The sequence below is a fragment of the Tamandua tetradactyla genome, chromosome 19 (assembly GCF_023851605.1).
Source record: "Tamandua tetradactyla isolate mTamTet1 chromosome 19, mTamTet1.pri, whole genome shotgun sequence".
Taxonomy (NCBI): Eukaryota; Metazoa; Chordata; class Mammalia; order Pilosa; family Myrmecophagidae; genus Tamandua; species Tamandua tetradactyla.
Window position 1 is genome coordinate 52,167,391 of NC_135345.1, and position 20,347 is coordinate 52,187,737.

Below are 20,347 nucleotides of genomic sequence, written 5' to 3' on the forward strand. Positions count from 1 at the left end.
TTAAATTTCCTTCTGCATAAATTCATAGATAACTTTAAAAATGGATAAATGTCTAGCGTACAGGTTTTCCACCTCCCTACCCAATCATTCCTGTCCCCTCCCCTCCACCCCTCATTTCCCCAAACAAGACAACGCAGTTTAAGTTTGCCATAGTGTGTGTTTCTCACTGGACTGTAAGCTCTTTAATAGTGGGACTGTGTTGGCTCCATCCCTCCCCTCGACCTGCTCCAATACCCTTCCCCTGTTCATCCCTAGCTGATGGTTTGCACAGTATTTTGCAGACCTGAGCCATTCCATTGAATTGAATAAATACAAGAGCGTTTCTGTGCATATTTGTGTATAATTTGACAAGCCAAAGTCATGTTTATGGCACATTTAAATGCACCACAGAGTTAACTGAGAGTAACTCATTCCAGAATTAGCCAAAGGAAAAGCTAATGAATTTTGAAGCCATGAGGTCAGTAGTAGGTTGAAGGATGTGTGAGTGAGTGGTGTGGCCACTAGCAGAATTTACGAACTGGAAGGGTCCCCTGTTTGCCACTGTGTCGGTTTTTACATAATCCTCTCTTGGGACAAATAACTCTTTGCTTCTGTATAAGGGAACACTTTCGCAAATATTTTGTTTTGTCATGTTTTATTTTGTTTTTCCTAGTCAACTGCAGGCAGGACTTGATGTTCTGGGTTTCCTTTCCCCTGGATTTGGGTGTGAGTGAATTTCAATGCTTTCTATTTTGTAAATCATTGCCTAGGCTTTGACAGAGGCACTTGGTAAACAGGGCTGGTATGTGCTTAATGCCTAATACAGAACATACCAGAAATCAAATTGCTTCTTTGTTGCCACAAAGGTAGCTTAGCAAGAATCACTCCCCTCTGCTTTTGATAGAACTGCAGATTGTTTCAGTAGCTGCATGGAAGATTTTTCTCTTGTTCACATTTTATTCACTTATTAAAATAAGATCACCCAGATAAAACACAGGACCCCTAGTTGAATTTGAATTTCAGATAAACAATGAATAATTTTTACTATAAGTAGGTTCCAAACATCACATGGGACATACTTTGCCAGGAAGGTATATGTTGTTCACCTGAAATTCAAATTCAACTGGGCATTCTGTATTTTTATTTGCTGTATCTGGCAACTCGAATTAGAATCACGGACTGGCCAATACTGCTGGCAGTTATCCTCCCTTTGTAAACAAGAGACATTTAATAAAGCTTTTCTCACTTCTTCTAGGTCTTCTCTTCCGCCCAATCTTTCCTTGTGAAGGGGACCCTGGTCTGCAGGGTGCAGCCTTTGCCATCTGGGTCTTGGAGGAGAAAGGCTGGGAGAGGAGGCAAGGAGGCTTCTGTAATCCTGGGCAAGGCTGTCTTTAGCAGGCACAATTGCAGAACACACTGCAGTTGCTTATGTTAAAAAAGCAAAAAAGGCAACTGTGGGACATTTTAGTTGTTATTGCTCTTGTATATGTAGATTTCCCTGCTGCCTGGCACAGCAAATGCCCAGGCAAACCCTGAGGACAGAAGGGAGTATGGGGAAGGCAGCGTGGGGAGCGTGGGAGGTTGCACCACTGGGGACCCCAGGGTCCGGGAGGGAGGGGCGGAGAGGGAGAATGTGGAAGTCTTCATCTCTGAAACTGGCTCGGTAGAGCAGCTCGCAGATTGCAGGCAGATGAAGGTTCAAACTGGAACTGTGAAAAGCACAAGGCAGGATCTAACTGCAAGTTCTCACCCACTTTCACCGCCAGTGGAACAGTTACAAAGCCAGGCATGACATTTGCTGCAGCAGGCAGCCGGGTCTTTGGGAAGGAGTGTCTTGGAAGAAGCTGTGACATCTGGGAAAAGTATTTTGTACACGTGCTGGGTGGCAGGGCCTCCCTCTCAAGAGAGCAAGTCAAGGGACAGGCAATCAGCAGGAGCAGTAGATAAATGGATTAGGATTGTCCTCCTGGCTAGGAAATATACAAAGTGAATTCTGGCTGAAAATGACAAATGTACTACTCTGGGTTTCAGTTTCCTCATTTAAAGAATAGGAAGACTTGTCTACATAGTGAGCTCTTCCAGCTCTGAGCTTATTATTCAATTGGAAACTGGTTCAAATTGGAATAATTCCTTCCTCCAAAGTCAGCGTAGTTGCCAACGCTATGAAAAAGAACAGAATCAAAAGTTGAAAAGAAAAAGAGGGGGTCTTTATTCCCTGCATAACTAAAAATATTTTACCTTATTGAATATTTTTACATTCACTAATTATTAACATTTTTGCCACGTTTCATTTCTTTCTCTCTTTCTCTCTCTTTTTTCCTCTCTCTTATTCTCTCCATATTATTACATACACATATAGGTACATAAGGTGTCCGTAAAGTCTGGAAGCATAGGTGAATATATATAATATAAATTTTAAAATTTTCGATTTGAAAAAAAGTAATATAACATTAGCTATGCTTCCAGACTCTATGAAAACCCTATAGATAACCAAAATCGCTTAGATCCATTTTTGTTTTGCCTCAGCATCAATTAATTAATGTTTATCACATTTCTGAATGCACCCCTCAGCAATCAGATAATGAACTTCTGATTCTGGAAGATGGAAAGTATGCGATGAAGTCATATGACAAATGCGGTAGTCTGGATGATGTATCCCCCCAAAACATGTTCTTAAACGGAATCCTTTTCTGTGGGTGTGAGCCCACTGTTACGACCTTTTGGTGAGGTGGGTATGGCCCACCTCATTCAGGATGGGTCTTTATACTATTACTGGAGTCCTTTATAAACAGAAATTCAGACAGAGAGAGAAAGTGTCGCGAGAAACTTAAATTCAGCAGAACCCAGAGGAGAACGGAGAGAACTCTGAAGGCTACCATGTCCATTGCCATGTGACAGAGGTGCCCAGGATGAAGGATCATTGGCAGCCCCAGGATGCCAGTCTTTAGGAAGAAAACATTGCTGTGATGACGCCTTGATTTGGAGTTTCTCCTAGCCTCAAAACCATGAGCAAATAAATTTTCATTGTTTACGCCAGCCCATGGTATGGTAGTTGCTTGAGCAGCCAAGGAAACCAAAATAACAAAGAAGACAGTGGAGTACACACCTAAGGGACTGGAAACAAAATAAAATTATTTTATGGGTGCCACACACACTGAATGAAATAAAGTAGTTACACGTAGGGTTTGACTGAGATGTGCTAGATGCTTTATTTTCTTGGTCAATATTCCATCGGTTTGTTGAGAGAGAGAGAAAATGAGAGAGAGTTCAGATACAGAGCAATTCTTTATATAGAGTTCAAAAGTCATCTACAGGAACAATTACTAGAGAATTGCAAAAAGTAAATCAAGTACAAGAGAATGACTGGTAAAATAAATCCAGAACAATGCAAATACACAATTAAGCACAAATGTGTAATGGTATAAATTATAAAATTCATAACTGCTATTTACAGCTGAATCATGCATTCTAGTCAAAGATTGCCTTTCCTTCTTTGTGTAATTAAACAATTTTCCCCTGCAGTTACTAATAGCCTCATTTTCTCATTTCTAGTTTTCAATATAACTATCACTAACTCAGAACTGTTCTTTCCCAGAGAACAACCAAATTCCTCTAAGTACCACCAAACATATCTGAAGATTTGTTAAGTTTTTCCCCCTTTTCCTAGAGACATCCATCCCAAAGCCCGGTCAGGACTGACCACTTACACACTGTTATCCTGGGACTCTCCTTCCTCACCAACCTGGGAACTCTCTTTATCTCTACGCTGTGCTCCTGCCCCATTTTTCTGGTTCCCGTGCATGCTCTCTCTTAGTTGACTTCCTTGTTTTGGTGAAGCATGCCATCCTCCAGTTGTTTTCTGAAGAAGGTACATGGAAGGTAAGATTTTTGAGGATGTGCATGCCTGAGAATATCTTTATTTTATCGTTATGTTTCATGGGTAGCTGTTCAGTGGATAGGATACTTGCCTGAAAATAATTTTTCCTCGGAAGTTAGAAAACATTGATGTCTATATTGCAGTGTTGTGGTGCATAGTTTAAATCCTTTGTATTGACTCATTTCTTTCTGGCGGCTTTTTAGATTTCTCCTATTTTATATTTCAAAATGTAATGATTTTCAATACTTTAGTGCAGGTCTTCTTTATTAATTGGACGGGGCAAGTGTTGTATCGTTGCAGTGTGGAAATTCATTCTTTACATCTGGGGAATTTTTTTTTTTAATGATTTCTTTTAGTAGCTTATTCTTTTCTATTTTCTTTATTCTCTTTCTGGAACTTCTATTAATCCCAGATGAATTTAATTTCTTTGCCTGTTTTCTGGACCCCTGTCTTCTTGTTATACCATCTGAGAGAATTCCTCAACTTTATTTTCAAAAACTTCTATTGAATATTTATTCTGCCGACGATATTTTTAATTTCTAAGAACTCCATCTAGTTTTCTCATTGTCTTCCCTCTACTGCCTTTTTAAAAATATTTATATCACACACATACAGTCCATACATGGTATACAATCAGTGGCTCACAATATCATCACACAGTTGTGTATTCATCACCAGGATCATTCCACTGCCTTTGTTTTAAATTGTATCCTGTTCTCATTTCATGAATGCACTATCACCCCATATCTTACTGAGACCATTATAGTCTTTTTCTTCCCCAAGTTTTCCTCTGCAGCCTGCATGGTCTATTTTACCCAACTACTTTTCTTTTCTTTGTTTTGGTCTTAGTGGGGCTCTTCTCAGCTGCCTGTTAAATGTCTTAGCAGTGGGATTTCCCCTAAGAGAAGAGAAAAGCTCTGCAGCTGAGGCAGGGCTTGTTGATGGGCAGCCCTCCCTGCAGATAATCAGCAAGGATCTGCTGGCAAAGATCTGGATATTTTGTTGTGAGATTCTCCAAAAGTCAACATCTGCTGCTCTTTTCCTTGGGTTTCTAAGTTTTCTTAGAGGAGGACACTTCCAGTCTTCTGCCTGGGATGGTGGAATAGTAGCTCCCCTGCCTGATTTATATTAATTAAGCAGCAAAAAGGAGTTGAGGTCTCAGCGTGTAAAATTTATTTAATCGTGTGGTTTCTAGGATGGTGCCTAATGTCCATTCTTAGATGTGACTGGTTTCTCTATGTTCACAGCCTTTTTGGTTCAGTTTTATCAGAGAATAAACTTCCTCTCTTTTGCCAGGGTGAAAAAGACAGTGGTCTATATCCTAGTCCATTCAGCCGAACCCAGGAACAAACCTGTAGTCTAATGAAAGTCAGATTTATTAACGCCTTAAAGCAAGGAAGAAGACATACCCAAGGAACATGAGGTATGTTGTCAAACAGAAAAATATAGAGTTATAGGATTTTGTGGAAGGGCAGAGTTTAGGTGAAATTTAAACAAAGCAGAGTTTTTGATGGGTTCACATACTGGTGTTTTTCTGGGTTAGAGAGGCTTAGATCCCCCCAGGAAAGAGTGTAATACCTCGTTCTTGTTTATGTGATTTCAAATAGCAAGGTTTCTGATGGTCTATGATTTTTTTGTGAACAAGTGTTCTCAATGAGTAAGAAAGCCATAGCCATTAAAAGAAGGGAGTTGTTTCACATTTTACAGCTGCAGTGTGTCCTTAAGAGAAACATTGTTTCCCTTTAACTTTATAATTGTCTTTATCTGAGTGTGTTCTCCCAGGGTGGGAAATGAGGGTTGATTTTAACTTTCTCAGTCCAAAATAATTTTCACTTTCTCACCCGGTTGCATGGACTGAGGAAGAGAATCTAGGAATCTTACTCTTCCTTATAGAAACTTTCGACCAGTTTTCCTGGTTCCAGCCCTGTCATACCCTAGTTGTTGAGTTTCTGTAGTTCAAATTGTCTTGCCCCTTATATTGTTCCCCATTGCAGACAGGTAGACTTCAGCTTTCTCTGATCTGCCAAGTCACTTACCACTTGTCGATCTGCTTCCAAACTTTTATTGGCCTTTCTCATCTGCTGGGGTCTTCTTTCCTGTTCTCATTGTCTTTGTAGGATGATACCTTTTTCATCCTTTTGTGCTGTGTATCTTCCGGTTACCCTTCAGAGCCTCTTTCTGCTCCTTTGCACCTTCCTGTGTTTCTTGGAGGCTGATCTTCTTGAGCCACGTCAACAGGCTTCCTTGCACTCTGGCTCCCTCTGGTTTGGCCAATAGGAAAACAAACAAACAGCAGGAGTTTGGAGAGTGAGTAGAAAGTGGAAATGAGGTATTTATTGGGTCGGAACAGTACCTCTCCCAAGCCCACATCTCCAGTTGGGTAACATTCTTCATATACGATGTGTTGGTTTGAAAGGATATATGTACGCTAGAAGAGCCATAATTTAATCCTAATCCCATTTTGTACAGGCAGCCATTTCTTCTAATCCCTATTCAGTACTGTATGTTTGGATCTGTAATTAGATCATCTCCCTGGCGATGTGACTCAATCAAGAGTGGTTGTTAAATTGGATTAGGTGGAGACATGTCTCCACCCACTCGGGTGGGTCTTGATTAATTTATGGGAATCCTATAAAAGAGGAAACATTTTGTAGAAAGCGAGAGATTCAGAGAGAGCAGAGAATGCTGCAGCACCATGAAGTACAGAGTCCACCAGCCAGCGCCCTGGAGATGAAGAAGGAAAATGCCTCCCGGGGAGCTTCATTAAACAGGAAGCCAGGTATGAAAACTAGCAGATGATCAGCCTTCTGGTGATTAGACTAAATGTCACTCATTGCAGAAGACACTCCCCTTAGCTGATTACGAATGCAATCAGCTGTGGATGCAGCCAGTGTAATCATGATTTAAGTCCATGAAATGTGCTCATAGCAACAGACAGGCCAGCACACATGGCCATAACAATTCTTCCCATCCTTACACACACCCCTTTGCAATGTGATTTTGCCACTTCTTCCATCAAGAGGTGGAGTCCCTCTCACCCCTTCAATCTGGGCTGGCCTTGTGATTTGTTTTGACCAATAGAATTCAATGGAAGTGATGTTTTTTTCTTTTTTTTTCTTTCCTTATTTTTTTTTTTTTACATGGGCAGGCACTGGGAATTGAACCCGGATCCTCTGGCATGGCAGGCATGCTGCCCAGAAGTGATGTTTTATGACTTCTGTGCTAGGCCTCAAGGGACTGTAGCTTTATTCTCACCTCCTTGGAAGGTAGTGAAAGGAAGAAAGACGATGTGGGCAGAGTGGCCCAGCCTATGGCTGGCACAAAATGCCAGGCATGTGAGTGAGGCCATCTTGAAGCGTCCAGTCCCAGTCAAGCCACTAGATGACTGCAGCCACATGAGTGACCCAGGTAAGACCAGCAGAAGAACTGCCCAGCTGAGCCCAGTCCAAATTGCTGACCCACAGAATCATGAGCTGATAAAATGGTGGTTTAAGCCACTAAGTTCTGAGGTGGTTTGTTAAGCGACAGCAGATAATTGACACAGTTACTAAGAAAATGTTGTCTATGACAGTGAGGAGAAAAGCCAGTAACGCAGAAAAGAGGGAAGAATGAAAAGCATTCATGTTCATTCAAAATGAGAAAGGGTTTAGTAAGACAAAAGTTCAGTTGGGTACATATAAAACTGTGCACTTTACAAACACATGTACCTGCTGTGGATTTAATTTCTTTTTTATTTTCTTTTTTATTCCTTTGTGCAAATCCCTTGCATTTACTGGTAAAGCTGTTTTCCTTATTTTATTTTTATCTTTTAGCAGTTTTATTGATATATTCACTTACCATTCAGTTCATTCAAGGTGCCCAGTCAACAGTTATTAGTATAATCACAGAGTTGTGCTTTCAACACCTACTTCCTTTATTTTTAGTAACTAAATGTCACTACTGAGTAAGGACTTAAAGCTGAAATTTGCCACCAAGTAAGAACCAAATAAATCACTTAAACTCCAGTTCTCTCAAAGTAAAATGAACAAAAACATTTAGACCGAAGTATGTAATAGACAAATCCTTTGATAACCAATGCATTACAACTATTAATATAAGCCCTTTTCCAATAGATAAAAATAACAAAAAATTCAAGTGTCTTGAAGGAAAGATTATATTTTAATTAAAAGGAGCTGTAAAGCAAAATCTCTTCTACCTCAAATCACCTTTGTTCAATTGGGCATTATATGTAAATAATCCCTGTTTGTTGAAAGAGAAGGCACTGCAATTAAGTGCGTATTTCTGAAAGAAGAGCTTGGAGACAAAGTCTCGAGTAAGTAAGTGTGACTGCCCAATTTCCAGCAACAATTTCTTTAGGCTGTATTTTCCAGCCATTTAGTGTCAAGCTGTAATATGCTTGTCATCAAATTGTTTTATCATAAAAACCTCAGCTTACCAGCTTGATATGTAAAGAGAAATTATCTCTCTTTTCCCTATTAAAAGCTATTTCTGATTCTACCAATACATTAGAAGGTACGTTACAACTATTGGTATTTCAAGTGAAATAGTAGCTTGACAGTGGTAAAAATAATAGGGCCTTTAACAGTCTTAAAACCTAAATGTGATAGGAAGCTTTGCTTGTATTTCAACTCAAGTAAGTAAATATAAAGGAACTTGAGTAGCAATCAGTAAAGGGGTATTTTCAAATATGGCTACCAAAGACTGTAATCTTAAATTTTATTATTCATTCAGTAGTTTTATCTATATTAATATTAATTTTTAATTTCAGACATATTTGTGGGTTGAAAGACAAGTAATTCTGTTATGTAATTTTAAATTATAAATAATTCTATGCATCAGTAAATTATGAAATAAAAGACTAAAATTAAAGGCACTTAAAAATTTAAGTGGGTATATCATAGACTAAATGTTAAACTAAACTTAAAAGCATTAATGTACATTAGAATGTGAAAAAAAATAATGTACAAAAAGTTGTGCAAAAGAATGAAGTTTGACCCTGTTTTAGTTTCCTGGCTGTCAAAGCAAATACCATGCAATAGATCAGCTTAAACAATGGGAATTTATTGGCTCATTGTGCTGACGCTAGGAGAAGTTCAAAACCAAGGTGTCATCAAGGTGATGTTTCCTCTGAGAAAACTGTGGCGTTCTGGGTCTGGCTGCCAGCGATCCATGGTCCTTGGCTTTTCTGTCACATGGCAGTGCACATGGCAGGCCCTCCTGGCTTTTCTTCTGGGTTCCCTTGATTTCTGGATGTCCCCCTTTGTGGCTTTCTCTCTGTCTGTGACCTTCCCTATAAGGCTTCCAGGATTAAGACCCATCCTGATTCAACTGGGCCACACTTTGGCGTAAGTAACCTCATCAAAAGATTCTATTTTTCCATAGGGCTGGATTAAGTTTAAGAACATGTTTTTTCTGGAGTACATAACTCCAAACCACCACAGACCCCTATCTTATGCCATATGAAAATTTTAACTTAAGAAGGGTCAATTACCTAAATATAGTAGCTAAAACCATAAAACATATCATAAAGGCAAATCTTTCTGACCTGGGTTTCAGCAATGGATTCACCAAAAGCATGAGCAACACAAGAAAAATTAAATTGGACTTTATTAAAATTAAAAACTTACTTGTATCAAAGGGCAATATAATGAAAATGAAAGACAGCCTACAAGATGGACAAAAATAATAGGATATCATATATCTGAGAAGGGTTTAATACCAAAATACATAAAGAACTCTTAGTACTTGTCAGGTCTCAGAAAAGGGATTTTTTTAGCCAGGGAGCACCTCAGCTTCTTTTGAAGAACTAGATGGGGCAGCAAGACCCCCAGGCATGCTGGCCCCACATCCATCAGAAGGCACCACACCCTGTAGAAGACAGTGAACAGCCATGCAGTCGAGACCTGTGCCTGCTTGATAACTCTCCTCTCTCAGCATGGTTTTACCTTTTAAAACGTAGCTCTCAGAATGAGAACTGGAGCCATTCCTTTCTTTTTGCTGGCTAGTTTCGCTTACTCTCACCTGCCTTCTCCCCTCAATAAATCTGTTAAGCTTTGACTTGCTGTCTCATGTGGATTCCTTAATGACTCTGTGCCTAACATCTGGCACCAAAACCTGGGAATGGAGGTCAGATTGAGCTTTGCTTTTTGGCTCCTTAGGGCAATGGAACTGCTTTCCAGTCAACTCCATTCAGAGATTAGATGAGGTTTGAGTTTCCAGCCCCAAGGCTATGGGAACAGCATTTTAGTTGACTCCATTCCCTGAACTGCACAGTTGATTTCATGTGCTTCATGGCTTGAGTCCACCTACTCAGACCATCTTGACATGACACTGGTTCACACCCACAGCACTCAAACATCTACGACTAATTCGGCCCTAGGTAAGTGATGCCTTTCTGCCCAGATCCTCCCCTTGTGAGATTTACTCAGTATCCAGGGGACACCCAGTGTTCAGGGAACACCCTGGCCTGCCTCAGGGAAGTGATGACCTAAAAACCTGAGCTCAGTCAAAGCTCTCCCATGCTCAGGGAGTGTTTTGCCCCATGCAGCAGTCAAAAGTAGTTTGGGGGATGCCTTGAACAAAAGACTGCATGCACTTTCCTGGTCCCTGATGACAAATTGGGGATGCCTACTTTGTTGTCATGAAGGATCATGGGTCTGGATCATTTGTCTTACTTGAGCCCCTCTCCCTGTAATGCTCAGGGAGCATTTTCCCCCATGTTTTGTCCGGTGTCCAGAGGACACTCCAGCCCACCTCAGGGAGGTGACTCACCCCCTCAGCCTGTTTCAGTGCCACATCCCAGCCTACCTCAGGGAGGTGACCTACCCCCTCAGACCACTTTTACATGGTGTTCTGGCCTCCTAACTGTATGCCTTCTCTTCCTCATCTCATCATGGACAATGCCCCATCATTTCACAGTGACTCTAAAACTACTCTCCTCCCCTAAAACTATTTCTCTTGGATGTTTATTCTGTAATCTCAATAAACTCCAATTAAAAGCAGAAATAAAACCAAATAAATGAATTTTTCTCTGCAATACGATTTGGCCACAATACCCTTTAGAATAACAAAAACTTTGGCTGGAAGATGGCACTCTCAATTTGCAAATTTTCACTGAACTTTATAATTTTATTTGGCATAGTGGCAAATGGTGTGAAGCTCCCTACTCCCAAGCTTTCTGAGCTCTCAGGTCTTGACCTTCTCAGTGCCACTCTATCACTTTGCCTCCTTCATAAAAATCCTTCTAAGCTTTCTGTCCCTCATCAACCCTCCTTAGCACTGAGGAGTCCCTCACAACAAAAGAAAAAACTCTGAATAGCAAAATTAAAAAACCTCAGTCTTGTAATTATTGTATACAAAGGGAGAGATTAGAAAGAAACTGCCCCTGGAATTTCCATAAGGCAGCAGAAAACTACCAAAGAGCTGCCTCTGGAAACAGCCAAAACCTTTTCCAATGGTTCTGGTCACAACTTTTAATAAAATACATCTAATAATTAGAAATAGTTTAAAGAAGAGCATAGGAACTCTCAAAATTCCATGGCCCTTACCTAAAACTTTTAAACCCAAAAAGCCTGATATCTATCTGTGCAACCAATTAAAAAGTTTTCCTAGATTTAGACTTGGGACAAATTGAATGAGTTCAGTATATTTCCTAGAACTTAATAGTAAATATACTTTTAAAGTTCTTCATAATTTTAATAATAGAAGGAATTGAATGATGAATTTCTGAATTGAACGAATGCAATTTTATTCTGCTTAGGTATATACTTCTTAAATTTAAAAAAAGATAACTAACAAATAAGCTGATATTATAAATACATTCTCAAAATCCCTCTTAAAGTAACCTAACAGGTTGCATAAACTGAGTAATGTGCATAGTAATGTTGGCACTTCAATATAATAAAAATAAGAATATAATAATGCTTCAAATATGTCCTATTTAAGAAATTAAATTCAATAAAAATACAAACAGATTTTTTTTTATAGATTTGATTACCTGAATTTTAATAAAGCAGGCTTTTGTTACTTGGCCATTTGTTACCTCAGTGTGTGTAAGAATCTGAATTTGTAGTGGATTTGTTAATATCAGTCAGAATATTTCTGTTAGTAAATGCTGTCATAAATAGAGAAAACCTAATTCTTGGCTTAAAAGACTTTATATTCTAGTTAAAATATACTTGTACCAGGGCAAAGCTGAAAACAATCATAATGAAGGAACAAAAATGCTGAAAGAATTTAAAAAGTGGAGAGATAAATAATGACCTAAAAAGTCCTCATAGAAATGACACTTGTAAGACCTTTAAATAAGAAAGTAGCATTTAAAAAATAGAACTCTGAACTATTTTTTAGAAACTGTAACTTAATCTTATGAATTGACACATTCCTGGCATTGTTTAACAGTTGGAAATATTGTTGAGAAAAATTTGAGGTTTTTTTCTGGATATAAAACCCTTAAATATAAAAAAAGCTGATTATATTTTACACTTGGGGCTTTCCTGGACCTCTAAAGCTAATGCTGAATTGGACTGAGAGATTTTAGATATATTATAAAGTAATCATTTATGTGTTCTGAATAGAAAATGTATAGATGCTTGGCTATCTTCTAAACCCATGCATAAAATTCTTCCTTTCCTCCATTATTTTATAGTATCTCTGTCTCTTTCCCTTTCATGAGAACTGTTATTGGAAGGAAATATGCAGGTTCAAAAGCTTTGTATCATATATTTAATAAAAGAAAGCTTTTGTATTAAGCTGAGTATTCACACAAAACTAAAGTTTAGTTTCTTCCCTGTTAAAGTAACGTAGGCATCAGAATAATATCCTCATTAATGTTTATATTGGCATTATCCTTTATTTCAGGAAACAAGTCTTCTCACTGTTAGGGAAAAATTGTTACAGATAATTTATTCTTTCACCTTATATAAATAAGGTACTAAAATAACTTCACCTATTGCATAAGAAGTGTTTGGGAATTATTGCAGTGATTAAAAGGAATTTTCTATCTTGTTGCTAGTTAAATTTAAATAAATAAAAATTCACACATTTAAAAATTGTATACATTCCTAAAATGTTAATAAAATTCTCACTGTCAATGTTAAATGTTAAATGTTAAATGCAATAAGAAAGTAGCATTTAAAAAATAGAACTCTGAACTATTTTTTAGAAACTGCAACTTTCTAAAAAGTTTCTAAAAACTGATACTAATTTGTATGATGTTAAGCAATGCTGTGGTGTTGTTAGTCATGGCTTTAGTTATTCTAAAAAGCTACAGATCAGTTGCACTGCTTTGCTCTAATACCTCTCTAAAAGTATATGTGCTCAACTTAAAAAAAAATGTTGAACAAATATATAATTATCTTTTCCCGTTAAATGACATAACCATGGTAAATGTATAAAAATATAACAGAACAAAACCTCTGTTGTGGTTTCTTAATATAAAGCAACTGTCTAATGTTTTTAAAATCTGAAAGAAGCTTCATCTTAAAATGCTTATAAAATTAAAACTCAGATTGTAAGCATTAGCTATTATCATTAAATTCTGAGGTGCTTTACACTTTGAATAGCCCAATAGTTCCCTGGAGCTTTAAGTGTCTGTGTGACACCTAAAATTCAAATTTGGTTCTCCAGCTCTGGAAGTTAGCATGGATCCACACAACAACTAAGAAAGATCAAACTCCAATTAAAGATGTGATTAAACTGTTTTATATATGTTCATGTTTTATACTCTGCATTTCAGAGTATTTGGGGCAAAAAATGAAAAAGTGTCTGCAAAGTCCCTTGAGGGACTAGGAAAGATAGAATTATTAGGAATTCTCCAGGTGGGCAAGCTTAACATTTTTCCTAAGAAAGAGGGGCTCTAATTTAATAAGCCAAGGCCTCATTTTTGAAGCTTGCCCTTATGAAACTTATTTCCATAATAGTACACTGAACCTACTTAGGATTACTGCCTAAGAGCCATCTCCAGAAAATCTCTGGTGTTGCCCAAGTGTGGTCTCTTTCTAAGCCAAACTCTGAGTCTCTCCCCAGTGTGGAACATAATTTTCAGGGGTGTAAGACTGACACTGGCAGCATGATACATAACTGGCCCTGGAATCATAGGACATAATTGTCCCTGGCATCACAGAACATAACTGGCCCTGGCATTGTGAGATATAAACTCCAAGGATGAGACTGGGCCTGACATCATGGATACACTGACCAAAAGGGGGAAAAGAAATAGAGTTTCAATGGCTAAGAGATGTCAAATCAAGTCGAGAGGAATCTGGAGGTTACGCTTATGCAAGCTTCAGCCAGATATTGCAAACTGCCACAATACAGCAAACCCAACCAACGGTGTTCCTAGAAACCTTAAAAGATATTTAGTGCTCTATAGAACTTTACTTATTAAATTTTTTTCCCCAGAAACTTGAAACTTCCAGATTATTCCAATGCCAAAGAAGCTCAAGCCCGAAGATGCTGGACTCTACAAGAATAGCAACTAGTTTCATCATTCGCTCCTTTTCCCCTTAATAATGACGCCTCTTTTTCAGCCTTGAAGCAGTTAAAAGTGCCCTGGACATCTTAACTGCAACAGTGAGAGGAACTGGTGCAAAATGAAATGAAACCTGCTGTTTGTACATCAATAATACAGGTCAAGTAGAACAAAATTTCAAAATATTAAAAGAAAATGTGGTCATAATAAATAGTAACTTAGCAAATGCAGATGCAGATTCATCTTGGTTAGAAACCTTTCTCTCAAAATTTCTTTCATTCGTCTCTACCTCTTTGTAAGCTATTCTACTCCCCCTCGTTGGGTCCTTAATTACCCTCCTGTTAATTTTCCTCCTACCGCTTGCCTCTTACAACGTATAAGTTTATTCACAGGTCAGTAGCAGCCATGACCAACCAACAAAACTCTGAGAACATACTCCTGCTACAACAGAAATTTGAAAATCTACTCCTGTCACAACAAAAACATCACCCTCAGCTGGTTCCAACAGAAGAAGCCCCTAACCCCAATGAGTAATGCCTGTGCTCAGCACAAAGCAATTTCTTCCCCCAACTTCACCCAGACACAGCAGGAAGTAGCTAGAGAAAGAACATGATGCCCCAGCTCCCCCCAAAATTTGCTTTAAGCTAAGCCAAAGGCATTAACCCAAACCCAACCCCCCATTTCATTCAATTTGTTTGTTTGTTTGTTTGTTTGTTTTGGCATGGGCAGGCTCCAGGAACTGAACCCGGGTGTCTGGTTGGCAGGCAAGAATTCTGCCCCGAGCCACAGTTGCCTGCTCCTCATTCAGTTTTATTAAAAGAAAAAGGCCAGAATATCAGGTCTCAGAAAAAGAACTTCATTATTTATGTGGATTTTGAATATCCACTGTTGTAGCATCTAGCCAGTCTTAGTGGCATGCCAAGCTGCCCAAGTTGATTTTAAAGTACCAATGATTGTTTTTTAGTACTGTAGTTACAAGATTGCCCACCTTTTGAGGGGTATCCCCAACTTTATTTATCTCCAAGACTCCATGGTTTTTAGTGTGTGATTTTGTTTTTCAGTAATGCAAATTGCTCATTATAGAAGAAAAAACTTCAACTAATTTATTCTCCAGTAAAAGGAATAAGAGATCGTTGGATAGAAGCTGATTCCATTCTTGGGGTAATAACCTAGACTGATTTGGAATGTTTATTTCCAGAAAGTAAGGATGCTTTAGTAACTCTGGAAGAATGGTGTTGAAAAGATGCAGAAACCTTAAAAGGGATTTTTGTTGATGAAGTTGTGACAGTTTGAGGAACAAAAAGTGAAATAAAATTTATGGCTAATTAAAGTATGTTGAATCTATGAAGAGTTAGAGTCATTAATGATATTCAAAGAAAAGGAATAAGAGTTCTCTTTTTGTTTAAAATAGCAAGTATTTTAAAACAAAAAAATGAACAAAAATAACAAGTATTGTATTGGGGTTGTTTTTATTAAAAAAAATGCTCCATTGTATGACTAGTTTCAGGATTGTAGGTACATATACACACACACAAAGGTAGATGTAGTACATGTCAACAAAAGACTGAAAAAACTTCATGCCCAGGTTTAGGATGTTCTTGTCCATTATGGTGACTTTATGCTAAATTATAAAGAAAGTCTGCAAAGGTTTTCACTTCCTTATCAGCTAGAATTTTCAGGGCATTGTAGAACATTAAAGTGAGAATTTGAAAAAATTTAAACTGTCTGAGGTTTGTGCAGAAACTAGATTCAGATGGCCAAAGGTCAGATGAAATTTTCAGACAAATAGAGAGATGGGACTTCCCTCCCTTACTTATTGGTGGACAAGCTTCTATTGTAAATCTGTAGCCTGCCACAAGACATTTACTTGATGACATATTAATCTAATGTAGAGTGCTAATGAAATTCATCAAAACTTTTCATTCATAAGATTTAAGAACTCCTTCTCTCTGCTACCCACCTGCTTCTCCCTCAACTAACCTTGATGGATTAGCCCACAACCTTGGATCACAAAGTACTTCAAAGAGAATTTATAGCATTCAAATAGTGTGGATTTTGTCTTTTAAATAGACAGGAAATATGCACTTATTTGCTGTTTGATGGTTCTAGCAGTTATTCCTGGCCACTCTTGGTTGCACCTTTTATTTTTAACCCCTTGCCCTAGTGGTCACATAAAAGAACCAAAGTCTTCCCGAGGAGAGAGACAGAGGTCAAGGCCTCACACTCTAGGGCCTAATCTGATCCAAAATAACTTTATTGAACCTTCTGGATTATAGAGGGCAGCATTAAAAAGACAATTCATTTATGGCATATGTTGCTTTTCAAGAAGAATGAGGTTTTAATGTTTCATATTTTGGGTTTGTGACCATTAGTCCAAGATTTATTTAATGGCTTTAGAAACATGTAAAGGTATATTAATTTTTTATAGATTTTTAAAATGGTTTTTAGACTGAAATATGCTAATGTGGAATTGTTAGGCTGAACAAAAATTGAGTTAGTTTGCTGAAAACATGCAAAGGGCTTATCCTAATGAGAAGTAAGACAAATTTTATAGATCTTTTATATAATAACAAAACTGGTTATATAATCATGGTAAGTGATATTAAAACAAAGAGAAATGTTGGGGTAAAAGGAATCTATTGATTTTAGGTAGTGTAAAATTTTAGGCAATTTTGGGGCAGACAGACCTCAAAAGTGATATGTTTGAAGGTGGTAGGCCTCAAATATCACTCATGTCAGGCAACTTTAGCCAAGCTTACATTAGACTTATTGAGAAGAGATTTTAACTTGTTTATTGTATAATCTACATACAAAGCAAAGATAGAAAAAAGCAATAGATTTCAAAGCACTCTTCAACAAGTAGTTACAGGACAGCTCCAAGAGTTTGTCATGGGCTACCATACTATTAAGACAGGGTTTCAAGAGTTGGTTTTACAAGAAACTAGGGGCTTACTGAGAAATAAAGCTGCTTAACTGCAATACCTGTGATGCTTATGCCATGTTACCAGAAACTTTCTTTGGAAGTTTGAAAAAAAACAAACAAAAATAGTCAAAACTGTGTATATTTTCTCACTGCTGAAGAAATAGGAATTAACTTTCCACATTATAAAATAACTGCCAACTCGGAGATGTGACTTTTAGCTTCATAAATTGTTTGAATGGAATTTCATTCAACAGTTGGAAATTGGCCAATAAAGAATCTCTAGTATATTTCAATCAAGCCAATTGAACCCTGTTTCTTCCACAATACCCAAAAGTTATAGTGGAGGCCCAGAACGGAAGGAAGGAGTTGAGTCTTCTTGGCTGGAATAAGGTGAGAAAAGGTCATGGAGGAGGTGACCCTTAAACAGAGTCATGGAAGGAGAGTAGATATCTGCCAGGCAGTTGAGGTAGAGCTTAGTGGAAAGCTAAACATGCAACCCAGAAAACCGAGAGAGCAGTGTGGGCCAAGGGATGGGAGAACGGCATCATCTGGTTATAGTGTAACTGCAAGCAGTTTGGTAGGGTTTATTGGAAAAATAAACTGGGTGAGAAAGGAAAGCCAGATCGTGGATGTCCTTGCACACCATATGAAATTCTATGAAATAATTTACTGAGGATTGATTTACTAAATGCCAGGCTGTGGGGAGGCTGACACAATTTTTTGCTCTCATGGAGCTTATAGTATAAAAGGGGAGACAGATATTAAATAGTTACACAAATTATTTAATTTTACTCATGCTAAGCCTCTTGAAGGACAATGACGTATGATGAGAGAGTTTGTCATGGTGAAATCTAACTTAGTTAAAGAAGGTTTCCTTAGGGCAGTAACATTTAATATGAGTCCTAAGTAGGAGTTAACTTGCTAAAGGAGGGGCTTTTTGGGTAGGTTTGGAAAGATCATTTCAGGCAGACACAACAAAGGCAAATGTTGGGAGGCAGCAAGCTACATGGAGCTTTAGAGAAACAGAAAAGTCTGTAGTTTATTGATGGACCTTAATCAGGGAGCCGTGTGATCATTTTGGCATTTTAGAAGCCACCCCTTGGCTGTAGTGTAGGGAAAAATAAAAATAAAATAAAAATAAAGGCATGTAGGATGGGAAGTCAAGAAACTGTCGGTGTGCTGTTATGGTAGATCTGGTGGGAGTGTCAAGGCGAGAGCTAACCTTGTGGCAGTGTGGACAGAGAGGAAAGAATTGATTTTACAGATATTAGGGACTAGAACTGGCCATTCTTATTGACTGATGAATTAGACGCAGGAAGTGAGGGGAGGGAATTCAAAGGAATGACGTATGTTTCTAGATGGAGCAATGAGATTGATAGTGAGATGGGAACACATAGGATCAGATTTGGTGGGTGGGGAGGTTGGAGGTAGCTAATGAGTTTCTTTTGGACACATGTAGTCTGAAGTGCCAATGATATGTCCAACAGGTAGCAGGATGTGAGCATAACATTCCAAAAAGAGTTCAAAGCTGGAGATACAGAAATGGGAAACATCAGCATGGTGGTTGTAACCGTGGTAATTGATAAGCTTGCATAGGGAAATTAAAGGCAAGAGGTTCAAGGATCAAACCCTGGGAAATATACAAATATTTAAGGGGTGAACACAGAAAGAGAAGCCAGGAAAGCCACCTGAGAAAGAATGATCAGAGAAGCTTAAGAAGAATCAGAAGAACTTCATGCTGGATAGTCTCCATTTGCCCCTACAAATCTACTCTCTACCTGTACCCTGGAAGGCTGACTGCTGTGGACTACTTCGATAGCTCTCCTGTCCTCTGGCTTCCAGTTGGGTTAGCCAGTGGGAGGCCCTATCAGGAGATTGAAGGGTGAGGAGAAAAAGACTGGGGTGTTTATTTCATTGACTTCCTCCCACTGGACAGTTGTTTGTTAGTAGCTATGTTCCCCTATCAAAGGGAGCCTGGTATGCTGGATCTATGGAAGAGGGGTTAGTTGCTCAACAGTCTCCTATAACTGAAACTTTCTTGTTCCTTTTTTAAAGGGCCTAACAAAGAAAGAGAGAAGGAGGTGGTATCTTGAGGGAGCTGCAGAGTGAATTTTTCTTAAGCTTTCATGTTGCAGGAGATTGAGCATGCTTATAGTCACAAGGAGCCATTAGAGAAGGAGAGCTTCACAGTGCAACAGTGGGAAAAAATAATGGATCCATATCCAGGACTGTAGTGATAGAATAATGGAGGGATTAGCTTCACCTGAAGAATGTTGACCTCTTAGATTAGAAGAAAGAAGAGAGGGCATACATAAATACAAAAACTTTATAGCAATGGGGTAGAGGAGTGAGGGAGTTTCTTCCTGATAGCCTAAATTTTCTCAGTGCAAGTTCAGGGACAGTGAAAGTTTGGAATAACAATTTTGAGAATTGGGGAAGCAACTGAATAGAGGCCTTGTAAAGGCCTCAAAAATTGTTGAAATATTAATAAATGCTTGATATAAATGTTATATCAAGAAATAAAGTGAATTGAGGTGATAATGTCATGAGATAAAGTTAGAAAGGTAGAATGTGCCTAGATTGGAGAATTCAGCTGTTATATAGGCATTAGAAAGGCATCAAAGGTTTTTGGGCAATGGAGTGATGAATTGGATATAAAATTAATTAAAGGTGAGCGGGGCCAAGAAGAAATACTAGAGGTCAGAAGGAGCCATGGGATTAATCTAGATGATAGACAAGGATGTGCCTTATTGGGGGGTTGAAAGTAGAGACTACAAAGTGAAGAGTGACTGAGGACCTAGAATTAATAGGACTAGTGGTGATGCCAAAAGGTGGCTTGGGGGGCCTCGACCTTAATCTGGTACCAAACTCCTTCATCCTCCACTTTAATATATCCTAAATAAATAGACACTCTAAGTAAAAACAGGATGCTTGCTATGCAAACACTGGTTTAACATGAATTGCCTAGCTCCCTGCCAGACTGCCATATCTACACCAAGAGCTTAGAGGCCAATCAGATGTGGGAAATGAAAGAGAAGGAGCTGCAGATAAGTCAGAAATTTTAACTGGGTTTCCTAGGTGGATGTTAGGGTACTTT